Below are 13,202 nucleotides of genomic sequence, written 5' to 3'. Positions count from 1 at the left end.
GGGGTATTGATGGTTACTACGGTAACGTGAGGCAATTTTCTGCCAAATCTGAAGCAAAGTTTGAATTCAATTTTTGGATAAATATATAAGAACCTATATAATGACATATGAACAATGGAAGCACAATAGTAGCAAAGCCTTGGCGAAATAGGGTTTCCCTGATTTGTATTACAAAGCAAACATCATCGATACAACCAGATAGGTGCTGGGACGGAAGCAGCACATGCACGCCCAAAAGAAACGAAAGACAAAAAGAAAAGAAACAAATGCCGACACCGGCGGATCAACAAAAACGAAGAAGCTTCACGACCGCCGCGCCCATCGAGGATCCTCCACTAAGCTCCTATACTCCGAAGCGTCGACACCAATCAACACCTCCAAGAAGGGACGCGACAATGACGACGCTGCTGCCAAGGGTTTCCCCTGATACGCGACGAGGAGAGAGGAAGGGTCCCCCCGACGCCCTCCAGGAAGGTCCGGCGGCACCCTCAGGCACCACCGCGTCGGTGTCGGCTCTTCCTCTCGGCTCGACCGCTAGGACCCGGATGGGGCCGGGAGGGGCCAGATCTGGGCGGGGGCACGCTGTCGGCCACCGCATGTCACCACGCCGCCCCACCGCCAAGGGGCAGCACCTCCACCTCCCCCGCCGCCGAGTCACCGGGCCGCCGCCTAGCCGAGTAGCACCGTCGCCGTCACCTGCCCCGGAAGGGGAACCACGCGCGCGGGGACAGGAGGTCCCGCCGCCGCCGACACCACCTGAGCCAGCGCCGGGGGCGCCCGCCGGCGGCGGCAGGGAGGAGCTGTAGGACGGGGATGGCCGAGAGGGAGAGCAGGGGGTGCGCCGCCCCGGCCACCTCCCGGGGAGGCGGCGCAGGGGCGGGACCAGGAGGGAGGAGGAGGAAGGGGGGTGCGAGAGGGGCCGGGAGGCGCGCGCCCGACGGCCGGCGGCGGCGGGAGGGTCCGGCGGCGGCGGAGGGAAACCATAGCGGAGAGCTGCGAGCGCTGGAGCTGCGTGGCTAAGCGGAGCCTTGACTCGTAGCAAGAAGCCTTACCCCCTCCCTCTTGAAGGAAATATGCCCTAGAGGCAATAATAAAGTTATTATTTATTTCCTTATTTCATGATAAATGTTTATTATTCATGCTAGAATTGTATTAACCGGAAACTTAGTACATGTGTGAATATACAGACAAAACATAGTGTCCCTAGTATGCCTCTACTTGACTAGCTAGTTAATCAAAGATGGTTATGTTTCCTAACCATAGACATGTGTTGTTATTTGATGAACGAGATTACATCATTAGGAGAATGATGTGATGGGCATGACCCATCCGTTAGCTTAGCATTATGATCGTTACAGTTTCATTGCTACTGCTCTCTTCATGACTTAGTTCCTCAGACTATGAGATTATGCAACTCCCGAATAGCGGAGGAACACTTTGTGTGCTACCAAATGTCACAACATAAATGGATGATTATAAAGGTGCTCTACAGGGGTCTCCGAAGGTGTTTGTTGGGTTGGCATAGATCGAGATTAGGATTTGTCACTCCGTGTTTCAGAGAGGTATCTCTGGGCCCTCTCTGTAATACTCATCACTATAAGCCTTGCAAGCATTGTGACTAATAAGTTAGTTGCAGGATGAAGTATTACGGAACGAGCAAAGAGACTTGTCAGTAACGACATTGAATAAGGTATGATGATATGACGATCGAATCTCGGGCAAGTAACATACCGATGACAAAGGGAACAACGTATGTTGTTATGCGGTTTGACCGATAAAGATCTTCGTAGAATATGTAGGAGCCAATATGAGCATCCAGGTTCCGCTATTGGTTATTGACCGGAGATGTGTCTCCGTCATGTATACATAGTTCTCGAACCCGTAGGGTCCACACGCTTAACGTTCGATGACGATTTGTATTTATGAGTTATGTGATTTGATGACCGAAGTTTGTTCGGAGTCCCGGATGAGATCATGGACGTGACGAGGAGTCTCGAAATGGTCGAGACATAAAGATTGATATATTGGAAGGCTATATTCGGACATCGGAAAGGTTCCGAGTGATTCGGGTATTTTTCGGAGTACCGGAAAGGTCCGGGAATTCGCCGGGGGAAGTAATGGGCCTTAATGGGCCATAAGGGAAAGGAGAGAAGGGCCTCAAGGGGTGGCCGCGTGCCCACCCCCATGGGCTGGTCCGAATTGGACTAGGAGGGAGCGGCGCCCCCCTCCTTCCTTCTCCCCTCTTCCTCCTTCCCTCCTTCTCCTACTAGGAATAGGAAAGAGGAGGGAATCCTACTTGGACTGGGGAGTCCTAGTAGGATTCCCCACACCTTGCACGCCCTCCTTGGGCCGGCCACCTCTTCCCTCCCCTCCTTTATATACATGGCCAGGGGGCACCCCATAGACACACAAGTTGACACAAGTTGATCTTTAGCCGTGTGCAGTGTGTCGTGGTTCTAAGTCTGACAGTAGAGTGGGGGTAGGTATGGAGAGGCAAGGTCCTAGCTATGGAGAGGTTGTAAACACAAGCGATGTACGAGTTCAGGCCCTTCTCGGAGGAAGTAAAAGCCCTACTTCTCGGAGCCCGGAGGCGGTCGAGTGGATTATGTATGTATGTGTTACAGGGGTGCGAACCCTTCTGCCTGTGGAGGGGGGTGGCTTATATAGAGTGCGCCAGGACCCCTACCAGCCCACGTAATGAAGGGTTTAAAGTACATTAAGTCGGGGGCGTTACTGGTAACGCCCCACATAAAGTGTCTTAACTACCATAAAGTCTATTCAATTTCAGGCCGTTGCAGTGCAGAGTGCCTCTTGACCTTCTGGTGGTCGAGTGAGTCTTCATGGTCGAGTCCTTCAAGTCAGTCGAGTGGGTTCCTCGTAGGTCGACTGGAAGGTGATCTCTTCTAAGGGTGTCCTTGGGTAGGGTACTTAGATCAGGTCCATGACCCTACCCTAGGTACCTGAATCCATCATTAGCCCCCGAATGGATTGAGGCTTGAGTGGGGAAGGAGTTGATGCTGTTTCCGATTGATTTCTGCATACTGGTTATGCGTCGTTCTGGATCAAGACCCTCTTTGTTGATAACGAGCAACTTTTCTTCAGTCGACTCGATCCATTCTTGTCTTTCGTCGAGTGATCTTTTGGACTTTGCCGGTTCCCGAGCGACGAATCGCAGGAAATCCCGCGTCTGACAGATCGATCTGCCGTTCGCGGATTCTACGGGATACGAAATTTGGGGAAGCGCGCGGAGCGGAACGGACCGCGGCGCTCGGATGGGATAGGACATAGACGCCTCGATCTCCGCGCCGCTTTTTCCGCCACGTATCACGTCAATGCAACTGTTTCGGGATATGATTAGACTGACCTGGCCCACCCGTCATCCACTCGGAAGGGATCTTATAAATGTGGCCAGCGAGGGTTTTCTGAACAGTGCTTCATCATTTCCTCTCAGCTCTCCTCGTCTCCGCCCACCGCGCCCGCTTTCGCCTCCGCAAAGCTTCTCTTCGCGCATCTCGCCGGCAGCCATGGTCAAGGAGAAGACGGCGGTGCTGGAGCGCGCAAAGAAGGCGTCGGCGGCGGAGAAGGCGAAGGGGAGATCCACCAGTCGCAGCGGGTCTTTGTCTAGATCTCGCCTGCCGAAGGGCTGGGTCCAGGGAGATTGGATTCAGTCGACCATCACGGAGAAGGATCTCCTCGACATGGCCAACGACGGGCTGATTCCCCACGGCGTCGCAAGGCTTCCGGGGAAAGAGTGGCAGCCCCAGCCGGAAGAGGGTGAGTGCGTGCTTCTGGCCACCCATATCGACCGCGGATTTTCCTTGCCACCGAGTGTTTTCTTTCGTGGTTTTCTGAACTTCTTTGGAGCCCAACTTCACCACTTCACCCCGAACTCCATCGCATATCTTGCTGCGTTTGTATCCATGTGTGAGAATTTTCTGGGCTGTCGACCGCACTGGGGCTTGTTCAAGCACATATTCACGTGTCGCTCTCAAACCGTGAAGAAGGCGAGCCCAGGCGATGAAAGAACCCAAGTTGTCCAGATGTGTGGGGGCCTGGGAATCCAAGTGAGGAACAAGAGCACTTTCCCAGCAATGACGTTTCCCGAGTCGGTCAGAGGCTGGCAGTCGACCTAGTTCTACTGCCAGAACGAGTCGACGCCGGGGCAGTCGAGTGGACTTCCTCAATTCACCATGGACCGAGTGAACAAGCCTTCCTCTCTGAAGGTGATTCCGGAGGAGAGAGCTGATGTGAAGATGTTGATGGATCGCGTGGTGCAGTTGGTTCGAGACGGAGTTACTGGCATGGACCTTTTGGAGGTTTTTCTTAGGCGGCGTATCCAGCCTCTTCAGTTCCGGAGCCATTGCATGTGGTTGTACTGCGGAACTAAAGACGAGACTCGGATCCACCCGGAAGCAGTCGACGACGCCACGGTGGAAAGGTGGATGGCCGCGGTCACTGGGAACAAGGATAATCCCCGTGGATCCAAGAGGATTCCTCCACTCGACCATCACAGCATTCTAGACAAGGTACGTTTGCTCTGCCTTCCATTGTATACTTGTCGTATTTATTTCTGTATGTTTCGCAAATCGGTCGATTGATCTCTGTCTTGACGTCTCTCATGCCCTCACCGAGCTGTACTCGATGCCCAATGGAGCTCAGGCTCCGACTGAAGAGGAAGAAGCAAGCGGGGGTGAGAGCCAGGAGGAGTGGGACTCAGACGCTGCCGAAGATGACGATGATGACGACGACGATGATGAGGACGAGGAAGAGGAGGAGGAGGAGGTTGCTCCACCGCGCTCGGAAAGGCGGTCAAAACTTGTCCACGACCCTGCGACTGAACGTGGCAAGGGGGTTGCGACTGCCTCGCAGTCGACCAAACGCCCTCGGACCACTTCTCCGGCGCCGACTGAAAAGGCGCCGAAGCAGTCCAAGGTGGCTCCGTCAAAGCCAACCAAGCTCTTGCCGAAGATGAAGGTGTCCATCCCCACCATATCAGGGTAAACATGCTACTTGAGTCTTCTTGTTTTGTACAAACTTTATCTCTAGTTGATACTTGAGTTGGCCGACTGACTCTTTGAAACTGCAGTGCTGCTACTTCTGAGACTTCAGGCAAGGCTGACGACCATGAGATGGAGGACGCAGCAACTTCAAATCCTGGTACTGTACTCTTAATTCCGTCTTCAGTCGACTGACTCTTGATCTCTAATTCTGATTCTTTTCTGTAGCTCCATCCAATGTCGTCATCACTCTTCCTGATGATGATGAGGATGAGGAACCACTGAAGCACAGAAGGAGCAGGAAAGCATCTGCCGGCAGGGTGGCCCAGGATGTGACGGCGCCCGAGACTCTGGTCGCGGGGGAGGAGAATACCACTCGACACACCGTGTCCTTCACGGTGCTGTTGACGAGTGCTCATCCTGCCTCGTCGAGTGCCGCACAAACTTCTCTTTTCACGACGCACCACGTCCCAGAGGACCAAGCCAGCGCTGCTAAGGAAGCGATACGCCAAGTAGGGATCATGATGGAGCAGGTGAAGACCATCCGGGATGCGAGCCAAGCAGCTTATGATGCCAGCTCCGCCCTTCAAAGCAATGTTCAGGTCAGTCGACCATCGCCTGTTCTGTTAGGATATGCTATCAAAACTTTTCTTTCTGGAATCCATAGCAATCACCCACTGGGTGTGTCGATTAGAAAACTCCGTGTTAGCGGGGGCACGCTGAGTGCACCCGCTGGGTGTAGTCCCCAAGGCTAAGGTCGACTGCTGGCAGTTGGCCTTAGGCTTTATAAGTAAAGTCGTTCCGTCATTCGACTGAGGCGAATGGATTTCCGAAACCGGTGGGGGCACACTGAGTGCACCCACTAGGTGTAGTCCCCGAGACTGTGGTCGACTGTTGGCAGTCGATTACAGTCTGAAGAATACATCCCCCTTTTTTTTGGGTCGACTGGTCGACTCTGTCTTCAATAGAACTAGTGGGGGCACGCTGAGTGCACCCACTGGGTGTAGTCCCCGAGACTACGGTCGAATGCTTGCATTCGGCTGTAGTCTTAAGAACGTATAATTTTCTCTTATCCACTCGGAAGTGAATCATCTTTGATATTTTGTTGACTGGTTTTTCGCAGAAATCCTGTGACCTTGCGGCTCGCTATACCGAGCTGGAGCAGAAGCATATTCAGCTCGAACTGGATCTGAAGCTGGTTCAGGAGAATCTGACGAAGGCGAAGGAGGAGACCAAAGGTATGTTCGGTGAGACTTCGACGACTCCTTTTTCCCTTCATTTGTTTCAAAATCTGACCTTGCTGTAACTTGCAGGCAAGGTGAAGGAGGCCCAGAAGAAAAAAGACCTTGAGCTAGCTGAGAAGACCAAGCTTGATGACGAGAAGTTAGCTTCAGTCACTAAGCTCGAAGAGGAAAATATCAATATGAAAACTGCTCTTGGGATTGCTAACAAGGAAGTCAGTCGACTGAAAACTAACAAGACTGCTCTGACCGACAAGATCAACCAGTTGACTGGGAAGAAAAATGACCTGGAGGCCTTCCTGGGTGGACTTGCTAAGAAGCTGTTTCTTATGCTCGAAGGTGACCCTTTATACTCGACAAACATTTTCAACTGTGATGCTTCCATTCGAGCACTATCTTGACTCGGTGTTTGTCCTTGCAGAATTCTGTCGAAACTTTGAAGAAGAGACTAGCCAGTTGGAACCAAACCTTGATCCCGTCAATTCTCCGGTGAATGATGAAGTTGCTATGAATGTCTTCCGACTGGAGTCCCGTGTTGCAGCTGTCGTGGACTATCTTGCAAGACTGAAGGTCGCCACGTCTCGCATTGACTCGACGCTCTGGCCTAGGGCGACACTTCAGAACGATCTCGAGTCGCTGATGGCTCGACTGAATGCGGTCCCTGATCGAGTGCAGGAGTGGAATAAATCCTCGGCTCGTTGCGGTGCAGATGTTTCTCTGTGTCTGGCCCGAGTCCACTGCAAAGACGCGCGAGAAGACAAGCTGGCGGCTCTCCGGGTGGCCAACACCAAGAAACACGACTTCAGGTCCTTCATGGAAACCTTCATCGCCGCTGCCACTCGGATCGCAGACGGAATCGACCTTGATGAGTTTGTTGCACCTTCCAGCCCTCCACGGGAGGGGTAAAAAACTTCCTTTTAAGTCCGACACTTTAAATTTGCCTCGGTATGCCGAGTGGAGTTGTAACCGATAAACCTTAACAGGCTTAGCGCCTGAGCACTTTCGGTTCCTTTTGGTATCGTCCTGAACTTGGATTGGATGTTTGAATACGATTGCTTTTGGCTCGAAATGTCCTTTGCAGGTTCAAGGCATGACGCTCACTGCAGTCGACTGATTTCTTAGGCGAGCACTGGGCTGCAGCTAAGCCCCCGAGTGAGAGGTTTGCTCCTCGCTCGGTAGGATTTTTATATCTTAGGCGAGCACAGGGCTGCAGCTAAGCCCCCGAGTGAGAGGTTTGCTCTTCACTCGGTAGGATTTTTTATAACTTAGGCGAGCACTGGGCTGCAGCTAAGCCCCCGAGTGAGAGGTTTGCTCTTCACTCGGTAGGATTTTTATATCTTAGGCGAGCACTGGGCTGCAGCTAAGCCTCCGAGTGAGAGGTTTGCTCTTCACTCGGTAGGATTTTTATATCTTAGGCGAGCACTGGGCTGCAGCTAAGCCCCCGAGTGAGAGTTTTGCTCTTCACTCGGTAGGATTTTTATATCTTAGGCGAGCACTGGGCTGCAGCTAAGCCCCCGAGTGAGAGTTTTGCTCTTCACTCGGTAGGATTTTTATATCTTAGGCGAGCACTGGGCTGCAGCTAAGCCCCCGAGTGAGAGTTTTGCTCTTCACTTGGTAGGATTTTTACGTTGTATTTGTGGCGAAGCTCAGAGGAGAGGGTCACAGTCGACCTGCGCCTCGTCCTCCTCATGAGCGCACATTGCACTTATGGCATAGCTCAGAGGAGAGGGTCACAGTCGACCTGCACCTCGTCCTCCTTGTGAGCACACATTGTACTTATGGCGTAGCTCAGAGGAGAGGGTCGCAGTCGACCTGCACTTCGTCCTCCTCACGAGCGTACGTTGTACTTAGGCATAGCTCAGAGGAGAGGGTCGCAGTCGACCTGCACCTTGTCCTCCTTGCGAGCGTACGTTGTACTTAGGCGTAGCTCAGAGGAGAGGGTCGCAGTCGACCTGCACCTCGTCCTCCTTGCGAGCGTACCTTGTACTTAGGCGAGTATTTAAACTGCAGCTAAGCCTCCGAGTGAGAAGTTTGCTCCTCACTCGGTAGGATTTTTATATCTTAGGCGAGCACTGGGCTGCAGCTAAGCCCCCGAGTGGAAGTCTGGCTTACCACTCGGTAGGATTCTTTATAACTTAGGCGAGCACTGGGCTGCAGCTAAGCCCCCGAGTGGAAGTCTGGCTTACCACTCGGTAGGATTTTTTTTATAACTTAGGCGAGCACTGGGCTGCAGCTAAGCCCCCGAGTGGAAGTCTGGCTTACCACTCGGTAGGATTTTTTATAACTGAGGCGAAACGGATTCGCGGCTAAGCCTCCGAGTGGAAGTCTGGCTTACCACTCGGTAGGATTTTTACAAACTTAGGCGAAACGGATTCGCGGCTAAGCCACCCACTGGGGGGAAAATTTTACTGGACAAAAATAAAAAGTGACAAAAATTATGAAGGAATTATGACACTATTATTTCGAAATCCATGAACTACAGAAGTACTTTATTACAACTCATCCGAGTGAAAAACTTTAAGTGTAAAATGGGCGGAGCAGATCCGCGTTCCAAGCTCGGGGCTCTTTGATATTGTGTTCGACGTTGTAAAGACGGTATGCCCCGTTGTGGAGAACTTTGGTGACGATGAAAGGTCCTTCCCAAGAAGGAGCGAGCTTATGTTGTTTCTGCTGATCCACTCGGAGAACTAGATCTCCTTCCTGGAAGGCTCGACCTCTCACATTTCTGGCGTGAAAGCGACGCAAGTCCTGTTGGTAGATGGTCGATCGGATCAGAGCCATCTCCCTTTCTTCTTCTAAAAGGTCGACTGCGTCCTGACGCGCTTGCTCTGCTTCTGCTTCGTTGTAGAGTTCAACTCGAGGAGCATTGTGAAGAAGATCACTCGGCAAGACTGCTTCAGCTCCATAGACCAAGAAGAATGGAGTTCTTCCGGTCGACCGATTGGGTGTGGTCCGCAATCCCCAAAGCACCGAAGGGAGTTCGTCGACCCATGATCCAGCCGCATGCTTGAGATCACGCATCAGTCGGGGCTTCAAACCCTTGAGGATTAAGCCATTGGCTCGTTCTGCTTGTCCATTCGACTGCGGATGGGCGACTGAAGCGTAGTCGACTCGCGTGCCTTGAGAGTTGCAGAAATCCCTGAATTCTTCCGAGTCAAAGTTCGACCCATTATCCGTAATGATGTTGTGCGGGACTCCATATCTGAACGTCAGCTCCCTGATGAAGGTAACAACAGTACCGGCGTCAAGATTCTTGATTGGTTTAGCCTCAATCCACTTGGTGAACTTGTCGACTGCTACCAGCACATGCGTGAAACCACTTCGACCTGTTCTCAAGGGACCGACCATGTCCAACCCCCATACTGCGAAAGGCCAGACGAGTGGAATGGTCTTCAGAGCCGACGCAGGCTTGTGTGACATATTGGAGTAGAACTGACATCCTTCGCACTTGTCCACTATTTCCTTTGCCATCTCATTCGCCCTAGGCCAGTAAAATCCGGCTCGGTATGCTTTGGCTACGATGGTCCGAGAGGACGCATGGTGACCACAGGTCCCCGAGTGGATATCATTGAGAATGATTCGACCTTCTTCTGGCGTTATGCATTTTTGACCAACTCCAGTCGCGCTCTCTCTATACAACTGTCCTTTGATAACGGTAAAGGCTTTGGATCGACGGACGATCTGCCGAGCCTCTTCCTCATCCTCTGGGAGCTCTTTTCTCAGGATATACGCGATATAGGGAATTGTCCAGTCGGGAGTGACCACTAAGACCTCCATGACTAAGTCGACCACTGCTGGGACCTCAACCTCAGTCGGGTCTGTGGCACTCTTGGGCTGTGGAGCTTCTTCTGTGAAAGGATCTTCTTTGACCGACGGAGCGTGTATATGCTCCAAGAACACACCACTCGGAATGGCTTCTCTTTTGGAACCTATCTTTGCCAGATCATCTGCTGCCTGATTTTTCAGTCGGGGGATGTGATGGAGCTCTAACCCCTCGAACTTCTTTTCCAGCTTCCTCACTGCATTGCAGTATCCAGTCATGGCTGGGCTTCTCACGTCCCACTCCTTCATCACCTGGTTGACCACTAAATCTGAATCGCCATAGACCATCAGGCGACGGACGCCGAGTGAGATGGCCATGCGCAATCCATATAAAAGGGCCTCATACTCTGCCTCATTGTTGGAGGAATCAAAGTGAATCTGGAGCACATACCTAAGCTTATCTCCTCTGGGGGAAACCAGAACAACCCCAGCACCGGAACCATTCAGCATCTTAGACCCATCAAAGAGCATGGTCCAATGCTCCGAGTGAACTTCAGTCGGCTGCTGTTGTTCAATCCACTCGGCGAGGAAATCTGCTATTGCCTGGGACTTAATGGCTTTCTTTGCCTCAAACTTGATATCAAGGGGAAGAAGTTCAATCGCCCATTTCGCCACTCGACCAGTTGCATCTCTGTTGTGCAGAATCTCTGATAGTGGGGTGTCGCTGACGACTGTGATGGAATGATCAGAGAAATAATGAGCAACCTTCTTCGTGGTCATGTATATTCCATACACAAGCTTCTGATAATGAGGATGTCTCTGCTTGGACGGAGTCAAGACTTCGGACAAATAATACACTGGGCGCTGAACTTTGAAGGCTTTTCCTTCCTCTTCCCGCTCGACCGTTAGCACTGTACTGACGACTTGTCCTGTGCTGCGATATAAAGCAATAGAGGCTCTTTGCTGATTGGAGCAGCAAGCACCGACTGGGTGGAGAGCAGAGCTTTTAGCTCGGCAAACGCTGCATCAGCTTCTGGAGTCCACTCGAACTTGTCTGCCTTCTTCATCAGTCGGTAAAGAGGCAATGCCTTTTCACCGAGTCGTGAGATGAATCGACTTAATGCGGCCAAGCATCCAGTAAGCTTCTGGACATCGTGCACTCGCACAGGGCGTTTCATTCGGAGAATAGTACCGATCTTCTCTGGATTAGCATCGATTCCTCGCTCGGAAACGAGAAAACCGAGTAACTTTCCGCCAGGAACTCCGAATGTGCACTTTGATGGATTGAGCTTGATATCATACCTTCTGAGGTTGGCAAATGTTTCGGCGAGGTCAGCGAGCAGGTCGGAACCTTTTCGTGACTTGACGACGATATCATCCATATACGCTTCCACATTCCGACTGATTTGAGTGAGCAGACACTTCTGAATCATTCGCATAAATGTGGCTCCGGCATTCTTGAGGCCGAATGGCATGGTGATATCAGCAGAAGCACCCGAATGGAGTGATGAAAGCTGTTTTTATCTCATCGGGTCCATACAAACGGATCTGATGATACCCGGAATATGCGTCTAGAAAAGACAACCTCTCACATCCCGCGGTCGAGTCAACAATTTGATCTATGCGAGGGAGAGGAAAATGATCTTTCGGGCAGGCCCGATTGATGTGCTTGAAATCAATGCACATGCGGAGCGACTTGTCCTTCTTAGGAACCATGACGACATTAGCGAGCCACTCGGAGTGGTATATCTCTCGGATAAATCCGGCCGCCAACAGTCGAGCCACTTCCTCACCAATAGCCTTTCTCTTCTGGACGGCGGACCACCGAAGATGCTCTTTTACTGGTTTTGCTGATTTGTCGACTCTGAGGCGATGCTCAGCCAGTCCCCTGGGAACACCTGGCATGTCAGCTGGCTTCCATGCAAAAATGTCCTAGTTCTCACGGAGGAACTGGATGAGCGCTTCTTCCTATTTCAGGTCGAGCGTTGTGGAAATGTGGGTCGGAGCTGCATTGGGGTCGGTCGGGTGAATGTGGACAGGCTTCGTCTCACCGGACAACTGAAATGCAGATTCTGTGGCGGGTTTCTTGGATCGCAACAAATCACTCGGATCTGCGTTTTGCTTATACTCTTCAAACTCGACCGCTGTCACCTGGGAATCGGCAATCTTCGAGCCCTTCTGAAAGCACTCTTCTGCCTTTTTCCGATCACCAGTGACAGTGATCACTCCTTTGGGACCGGGCATCTTCAGTTTGAGGTACACGTAACATGGTCGAGCCATGAACCGTGCGTAGGCTGGCCTCCCCAAAATGGCGTGGTACGCACTCTGAAAATCCACGACCTCAAACGTCAACTTTTCCTTGCGAAAATGCTTTGAATCACCAAACACCACGTCCAGAGCTATTTGGCCGAGTGACTCAGCTTTCTTCCCTGGTATGACTCCATGGAAACTCATGTTACTGGTGCTCAGTCGGGACATCGGAATGCCCATTCCTTTCAGTGTGTCTGCATACAACAAGTTCAGCCCACTACCACCGTCCATCAGCACTTTTGTCAGTCGAGTGCCTTCGACAACTGGATCGACCACCAAAGCTTGCCTCCCAGGGGTGGCAATATGAGTCGGGTGATCAGATTGGTCGAATGTGATGGGTGTTTGGGACCATCTCAGATAACTTGGTTTTGCTGGGGCAACCATGTTCACCTCACGGTTAATGACTTTCAGTCGACTCTTGCTTTCCACATCTGCGAAGATCATCAGAGTGGAGTTGACATGCGGATATCCTTCCTCACTGTCCTCTTTGTCTTCGGCCTTGTCCGGCTCCTTCTCCTTGTCCTTAGACTGTTTTCCCTGAAACTACTGGATCAGGATTCGACACTGGCGAGTGGTATGCTTTGGGTAAATGATATTGCCCTCTTCATCTTTCTTCGTGTGGATGTGACACGGCATATCCATCACGTCGTTTCCTTCTTTATCCTTTACTTTCTTAGGATTCCAGGATCCTTTTGGCTTCCCCTTGAACTTTCCCTGAGTCACGGCCAGGGCCTCTCCAGGAGCTGCTGGTTCGGCCTTCCGCTTCTGTTTCCGACTGGAGTTTCCCTTCTCCGACTGACTTGGCTTGTACTTGCCGCTTCGGAGTCGGTCCTCTTCCTCGCCGTTGGCGTACTTGGTAGCAATATCCATCATCCGACTCAAGGTCATGTCC

This window comes from Triticum dicoccoides, chromosome 5B (genome assembly GCF_002162155.2).
Source record: "Triticum dicoccoides isolate Atlit2015 ecotype Zavitan chromosome 5B, WEW_v2.0, whole genome shotgun sequence".
NCBI classification, from domain to species: Eukaryota; Viridiplantae; Streptophyta; class Magnoliopsida; order Poales; family Poaceae; genus Triticum; species Triticum dicoccoides.
This window is presented reverse-complemented; position numbering follows the sequence as displayed.